Genomic DNA, 8,469 nt, shown 5'->3' with positions numbered 1-8,469 from the left:
TTCCCCAGGGATGAATGGGGAGACGGGGTGTATCTCAATACTCCTATATGGCTTCCTCTCCTTGTCTCCTATACCCTTAGACAGCACAGAGTAATCTATATATACTGAACAAAAGTACAAACGCAACATTCAACAATTTCAAAGATTTTACTGAGTTACAGTTAATAGAAGCAAATCAATCAATTGAAATAAATTCATTAGGCCCTAATTTATGGATTTCACATGACTGGGCAGGGGCACAGCCATGGGAGGGCATAGGCCCACCCAGTTGGAGTCCAGGCCCGCCCACTGTGGAGCCAGGCCCAGCCAATCAGAATTAGATTTTCCCCACAAAAGGGCATTATTACAGACAGAAATACCCCTCAGCACCACTACCCCTCCTCAGACGATCCCGCAGGTGAAGAAGCCAGACGTGGAGGTCCTGGGCTGGTGTGGTTACAAGTGGTCTGTGGTTGTGAGGGCGGTTGGACGTACTGCCAAATTCTCTAAAACATTGGCGATCATCTCAAACAGTGGCGATTTGACTGGTAAACTCATAGAAATAGAATCACTAGAATGGGTGCATCACCTCTGACCGTGGCGATTTGACTGGTAAACTCATAGAAATATAATCTATTAATTTACATTTACATTTACATCATTTAGCAAACGCTCTTATCCAGAGCGACTTAGAAATTGGTGCATTCAACTTATGATAGCAAGTGGGACAACCACTTTTTTCTCTTCTTTTTATTTTTTATTTTTTTTTATGGGGGTGGGGGGGTAGAAGGATTGCTTTATACGATTCCATGTATTCCTTAAAGAGGTAGGGTTTCATGTGTCTCCGGAAGGTGGTCAGTGACTCTGCTGTCCTGGCGTCGTGGGGGAGCTTGTTCCACCATTGGGGTGCCAGAGCAGCAAATAGCTTTGACTGGGCAGAGCAGGAACTGTGCTTCTGTAGAGGTAGGGGAGCTAGCAGGCCAGAGGTGGATGAACGTAGTGCCCTCGTTTGGGTGTAGGATCTGATCAGAGCCTGAAAGTAAGGAGGTGCCGTTCCCCTCACAGCTCCGTAGGCAAGCACCATGGTCTTGTAGTAGATGCAAGCCTCAACTGGAAGCCAGTGGAGTGTGTGGAGGAGCGGGGTGACATGAAAGAACTTGGGAAGGTCGAACACCAGACGGGCTGCGGCGTTCTGGATAAGTTGTAGGGGTTTAATGGCACAGGCAGGGAGCCCAGCCAACAGCGAGTTGCAGTAATCCAGACGGGAGATGACAAGAGCCTGGATTAGGACGTGTGCCGCTTTCTGTGTAAGGTAGGGTCGTACTCTGCGAATGTTGTAGAGCATGAACCTGCAGGATCGGGTCACCACTTTGATGTTAGCAGTGAACGACAGGGTGTTGTCCAGGGTCACGCCAAGGCTCTTTGCACTCTGGGAGGAGGACACAATGGAGTTGTCAACCGTGATGGCGAGATCATGAAGCGGGCAGTCCTTCCCAGGGAGGAAGAGCAGCTCCGTCTTGCCGAGGTTCAGCTTGAGGTGGTGATCCGACATCCACACTGATATGTCTGCCAGACATGCAGAGATGCGATTCGCCACCTGGTTATCAGAATAATTAATTGAATTAATTGTGTGTTGTCTGCGTAACAATGATAGGAGAGACCATGTGAGGATATGACAGAGCCAAGTGACTTGGTGTATAGAGAGAATAGGAGAGGGCCTAGAACTGAGCCCTGGGGGACACCAGTGGTGAGAGCACGTGGTGCGGAGACAGATTCTCGCCACGCCACCTGGTAGGAGCGACCTGTCAGGTAGGATGCAATCCAAGAGTGAGCAGCGCCGGAGATGCCCAACTCGGAGAGGGTGGAGAGGAGGATCTGATGGTTCACAGTATCAAAGGCAGCGGATAGGTCTAGAAGGATAAGAGCAGAGGAGAGAGAGTTAGCTTTAGCAGTGCGGAGAGCCTCCGTGACACAGAGAAGAGCAGTCTCAGTTGAATGACCAGTCTTGAAACCTGACTGGTTTGGATCAAGAAGGTCATTCTGAGAGAGATAGCAGGAGAGTTGGCTAGAGACGGCACGCTCAAGAGTTTTGGAGAGAAAAGAAAGAAGGGACACTGGTCTGTAGTTGTTGACATCGGAGGGATCGAGTGTAGGTTTTTTGAGGAGGGGTGCAACTCTCGCTCTCTTGAAGACGGAAGGGACATGGCCAGCGGTCAAGGATGAGTTGATGAGCGAGGTGAGGTAAGGGAGAAGGTCTCCGGAAATGGTCTGGAGAAGAGAGGAGGGGATAGGGTCAAGCGGGCAGGTTGTTGGGCGGCCGGCCATCACAAGTCGCAAGATTTCATCTGGAGAGAGAGGGGAGAAAGAAGTCAAAGCATAGGGTAGGGCAATGGGAGCAGGACCAGCGGTGTCATTTGACTTAATAAATGAGGATCGGATGTCGTCAACCTTCTTTTCAAAATGGTTGACGAAGTCATCCACAGAGAGGGAGGAGGGAGGGGGAGGAGGAGGAGGATTCAGCAGGGAGGAGAAGGTGGCAAAGAGCTTCCTAGGGTTAGAGGCAGAGGCTTGAAATGTAAAGTGGTAGAAAGTGGCTTTAGCAGCAGAAACAGAGGAAGAGAATGTAGAGAGGAGGGAGTGAAAAGATGACAGGTCCGCAGGGAGTCTAGTTTTCCTCCATTTCCGCTCGGCTGCCCGGAGCCCTCTTCTGTGAGCTCGCAATGAGTCGTCAAGCCACGGAGCAGGAGGGGAGGACCGAGCCGGCCGGGAGGATAGGGGACATAGAGAGTCAAAAGATGCAGAAATGGAGGAGAGGAGGGTTGAGGAGGCAGAATCAGGAGATCGGAGGGAGTAGGATTTAGCAGAGGGAAGAGATGATAGGATGGAAGAGGAGAGAGTAGCGGGAGAGAGAGAGCGAATAGTAGAGTAGGGGCAGAGTGAGTAGTGTTGGAGGAGAGCGAGAGAGAAAAGGATACAAAGTAGTGGTCGGAGACTTGGAGGGGAGTTGCAGTGAGATTAGTAGAAGAACAGCATCTAGTAAAGATGAGGTCAAGCGTATTGCCTGCCTTGTGAGTAGGGGGGGACGGTGAGAGGGTGTGGTCAAAAGAGGAAAGGAGTGGAAAGAAGGAGGCAGAGAGAAATGAGTCAAAGGCAGACATAGGGAGGTTAAAGTCACCCAGAACTGTGAGGGGTGAGCCATCCTCAGGAAAGGAACTTATCAAGGCGTCAAGCTCATTGATGAACTCTCCAAGGGAACCTGGAGGGCAATAAATGACAAGGATGTTAAGCTTGAATGGGCTAGTGACTGTGACAACATGGAATTCAAATGAGGAGATAGACAGATGGGTCAGGGGAAAAAGAGAGAATGTCCACTTTGGAGAGATGAGGATTCCTGTGCCACCGCCGCGCTGACCAGATGCTCTCGGGGTATGCGAGAACACATGGTTAGACGAGGAAAGAGCAGTAGGAGTAGCAGTGTTTTCTGTGGTAATCCATGTTTCTGTCAGCGCCAAGAAGTCAAGGGACTGGAGGGTAGCATAGGCTGAGATGAACTCTGCCTTGTTGGATGCAGAACGGCTGTTCCAGAGGCTGCCAGAGACCTGGAACTCCATGTGGGTCGTGCGCGCAGGGACCACCAGATTAGAGTGGCAACAGCCACGTGGTGTGAAGCGTTTGTATGGCCTGTGCAGAGAGGAGAGAACAGGGATAGACAGACACATAGTTGACAGGCTACATAGAAAGGCTACAATAATGCAAAGGAGATCGGAATGAAATGAACTAAACATCTGGGAAAGCGAGAGAGCGGGGTCTCCCTCACTTACGTTTCACTGAAACACTCAAATATAACTCTCCCAACTTCCACTTTAGAAATTATAATTGTTGTAAACTACAGCGGTTCAATGTTTCTAGGAATAGACTCTAACTTAGTTTATTCAGCTAGCTAACTTGGTACACCGAATCATATGACGCCAAAGCCAACTAGCATGCCAGCCTCCAATAACACGGTATAGCACCAATACTCGGTTACAACAAACCACCAGTGTGTTAACACGCCAAGCAGATCATTTGTGTCTGTGTCTAACGTTGTGTAAAGTTTTGGGGTAGTTTTGACAGTTTGAGTGAGTACGTCGTCAACTTATTCAGCCAGTTAGTTAGCTAGAATAGTTAGCATACTAGCTAGCCATTGCTCTCTGCCAACGAACTAACCCCTCCTCCCACGGCACAAACACACAGAGAGCCAAGCTAACGTTAGCTAGTCACCCATGTCCCGAATTCCCTTGAACGACTCTGGTTACCAGTATGTAAAAACAAAACAAAAATAAATGTAGGTTATAGCTTACCCTTAGTAGCTACTGTTAGCCAGTTAAGTGCAAAGCTAGCCACTGAATCGATTCAGCCAGTTCGCGTCTGTCCCAACGGAGAGAATGCGTCTCCAAATATTAACGCTAGGTCATTCCAGCTATTGTTTAGTTAGCTATCCAGGTAGCTACATTTCGAGTACAGTAGCTACTAACTACCTAACGTTAACGCTTCAGATAATGAGGTTAGAAAAACAGCTGAATGGTAGGTAGCTAGCTGGCATATTTACAGGTACTCTTAAGCGTGGAATAACATTGGAAACAACTATCCACAGTTGCTGATAGTTACCAGTAGCTACCCGCTAGCTAGCTAGCTTTATTGGTCCAGGTAGTGAGTTAGCTAGCCTCGTGCTTCACCGGGCTCAGCCGAATACAATACTTACCTACAATAATTACCTACAATAACCTACAATAACTACCTAGATAAACTACCTACAATACCTAACTACAATACCTACCTACCTACAATCTAAATACATGGTTTAATCTTTACTCGACACCATATGAGCCAAGCTTACCTCCCGCCAGAGAGACACAACCTCACCCGTCGCTGTCCAAGTCCAGGTCCATTTATGTGGATGGATGGTCCTGCATGTAGCCCCATCTGCAGAGGTTGCAGGTATTCTGAGCTGCTTAGTGTCAGCAGCCGATCCCGCTTCACTTCCCTCCTCCTTCCACCATCTATCTGCCCTGGGTCATGGTCATTAGGCACCAAGCAGAGGAAACGCGACTCAAACAGGAAGGGAGGGACTAAAAAGACTTGTTCGATAACAAACGCTAATTTCCGTTTTCCTTTGCAAACATTTTTTTAATGTTGTGTGTTGCATGCCCGTAAAATGAACACGGTCCTGTTCTTCATAAAATGAACACGGTCCTGTTCTTCCTTGTCCACTGCCCCACATGAAATGCTCTTTCCACCCAAATACTGCAGACACACAGGCTCTTTTCAAGCATTGTTTACACTCACTCTGAGAGGTCAGTGGGTTATGTTAGATGAAGCATGTGTCTCAAGAGCCAAAATGGTGGCTCAACAGACTTCCACCTGATTGGTAAAACCAATAAATTATGTAGCCTAGTAACTACAGTGCTCACAGTTGCCGTATCTGACCTCGCAGTTGCTGTGACCTTATGTGACCTTAGGTTACCTCCTTTGCTAGGTTATCAACAGTTGGGTTAAGTTGCCCATAAACCCTGATCTTGGGTCAGTTTAGCATTTTCCCAACTAATGGATGAAGTTAGGATTTGGGGATGGGAAGCTGATCTTAGATCCTTTTCACTGCTGGGTTATTAACTAACCTACACACACAGAGGCACTCTGGATTATATCCATACTTGAGACAATTGAGACATGGATTGTGTATGTGTGCCATTCAGAGGGTGAATGGGCAAGACAAAATATTTAAGTGCCTTTGAACGGGGTATGGTAGTAGGTGCCAGGAGAACTGGTTTGAGTGTGTCAAGAACTGCAACGCTGCTGGGTTTTTCAAGCAAGCTCAACAGTTTCCTGTGTGTATCAAGAATGGTCCACCACCCAAAGGACATCCAGCCAACTTGACACAACACATGGGAAGCATTGGAGTCAACATGGGCCAGCATCCCGGTGGAACGCTTTTGACACCTTGCCCCGACAAATGTAGGCTGTTCTGAGGGCAAAAGGGGGTGCAACTCAATATTAGGAAGGTGTTCATAATGGTTTGTACACTCAGTATACATACAGAGACATACTGCAATGTTATTGTAGCCATTTTATGTTGTGTTACAGTCACTACAGTAACATGCAACATAACCATACATTGGTACAGTGAATGAAACAGCAACTAGAAGACTATGATTCTGTACAGAGGCACTAGTGTTTTCTTCCCAAATATGCCTCTGAAAGCTGATCTAAGACCAGTTATATCTTACAGACACGTCATATCTGGTGACACAGCCCCCTCTGCACCAGTGACCATGAACTAGCCTACAGGAGGATGACAATGTGTGAGTGTGTTTGTACATGTGTTTACATGTCTGAGGAGAGTGTGTGTTAGTGTGTGTGTGTGTGTGTGTGTGTGTGTGTGTGTGTGTGTTTGTACATGTGTTTACATGTGTGAGGAGAGTGTGTGTTAGTGTGTGTGTGTGTGTGTGTGTGTGTGTGTGTGTGTGTGTGTGTGTGTGTGTGTGTGTGTGTGTGTGCGTGCGTGCGTGCGTGCGTGCGTGCGTGCGTGCGTGCGTGCGTGCGTGCGTGCGTGCGTGCGTGCCTGCGTGCGTGCGTGTGTGTGTGCCAGTGTGTCTGTGTGTGTGTGTATTCCTGGGAGCTGGGCTCAGTTCAAGTTTCCTCTGCAGTGCAGTGCAGTGGCTCTGCAGAGAAAGATGATGTTGCTGCTGACTGGCTGAAAGTCACCTCCCCACCCGTCCCACCTCACAACACATACATTTCCTGTCTAACACACACGCTGAATGATATATTATCTGATAGATTTGAGATGATCATGTATCATTATGGTTTTTGGCAACATCTTCGCCTCCCAAAAATGAGAGTAAAGTCACATATCATCCAGCCTAGTGCAAAGCTCAGAAACTAAAACTCCAGTTTGTTTATTTTACTGCAGTCCTAAATCCACACACAACCAAACTACATTCTTGGAGCACATGCAGCCTGATACAACTTGTATTTCAACTATATATTAAATGAGCACCCATCCGAACCTTGAGACAGGAGTGAAATGTGTGTGTGTGTGTGTGTGTGTGTGTGTGTGTGTGTGTGTGTGTGTGTGTGTGTGTGTGTGTGTGTGTGTGTGTGTGTGTGTGTGTGTGTGTGTGTGGACATGTTTAACTATACTTGTGGGTACCAGAAGTCCCCTCAAGAATAGTAAACCAAGACAAATTTGACCAACTGGGGACATTTTGTTGGTCCCCACAAGGTCAAATGCTATTTCTATGGGGTTTAGGGTTAAGGTTAGAATTAGTGTTAGGGTTAGAATTACATTTAAGGTTCGGAGATAGGATTAGTTTTAGGGTTAGGAGCTAGGGTTAGGTTTAGGGTTAAGATTAGGTTTTTGGGTTAAGGGTAAGGGTACGGATTAGGGTTAGGTTTAGGGTTAGGGGTTAGGGAAAATAGGATTTTGAATGGGACTGAATTGTATGTCCCCACAAGGTTAGCTGCGCAAGACTGTGTGTGTGTGTGTGTTACCATGTTATGTATGTAGGAACATTGGATGCATAATGCCTTAGATGGAGTGTTTCCCTCCACACTTACAGTATGTTTTGCTGTCTGGATCACTGTTAATGCTGGTTGGAACCAGGAACCCCTCAAGCAAGGCATAGCATGTGTACATATACAACAAGATGGAATGGGGAGAAAGAAGGTGAGATGGAGAGGAGGGGAGAGGGAGGGGGACAGAGAGAGAAAGAGGGAGAGATGAAGGGAGGGAGGTAGAGGGAGGGGGACAGAGAGAGAAAGAGGGAGAGATGGAGGGAGGGAGGTAGAGGGAGGGGGACAGAGAGAGAAAGAGGGAGAGATGGAGGGAGGGAGGTAGTGGGAGAGGGACAGAGAGAGAAAGAGGGAGAGATGAAGGGAGGGAGGTAGAGGGAGGGGGACAGAGGGAGAAAGAGGGAGAGATGAAGGGAGGGAGGTAGAGGGAGGGGGACAGAGAGAGAAAGAGGGAGAGATGGAGGGAGGGAGGTAGAGGGAGGGGGACAGAGAGAGAAAGAAGCAGACAGAGAGAGAGGTCAATTGAGTAAAGAGATGGAGGGATGAAAAGCAACTTGTTGAAGAGAGAGAGGGAGACAGAAAGAGACATTTGAGAGAGTAGACAGATGAAGACCTAAGGAGAGGAGAAGAAGGGTTGCCAAACCACCCCAACAACACAAATGTTTCAACTGTCTCAGGAAAGTTAAAAAGTCCACAATGCTTTTTATTGGGAAACAGAGGAAGAAACAGAGAAAGCGGAAAAAACAGAGAAAGAGCCGCTCAGTCGTTTAGACTCGATGAGACAGAGCGTGTCACCATCACCAAGCAGCCCAAGACTTGTTTTATGACACGAGGGAGGGAGGGGCGAGGGTGTCAGGTGAGGAGGAGAGGGAGTGAGGGGAGCGGAAAGGGATGAAGAGACGAGGGAAGGTGAATTTATATTCCTGTAATACTTAAATA

This window comes from Coregonus lavaretus (assembly GCF_964263955.1).
Source record: "Coregonus lavaretus genome assembly, contig: HAP1_SCAFFOLD_974, whole genome shotgun sequence".
NCBI lineage: Eukaryota > Metazoa > Chordata > Actinopteri > Salmoniformes > Salmonidae > Coregonus > Coregonus lavaretus.
The sequence above is the reverse complement of the archived record's forward strand: the minus strand, read 5'-3'. Positions refer to the sequence as shown.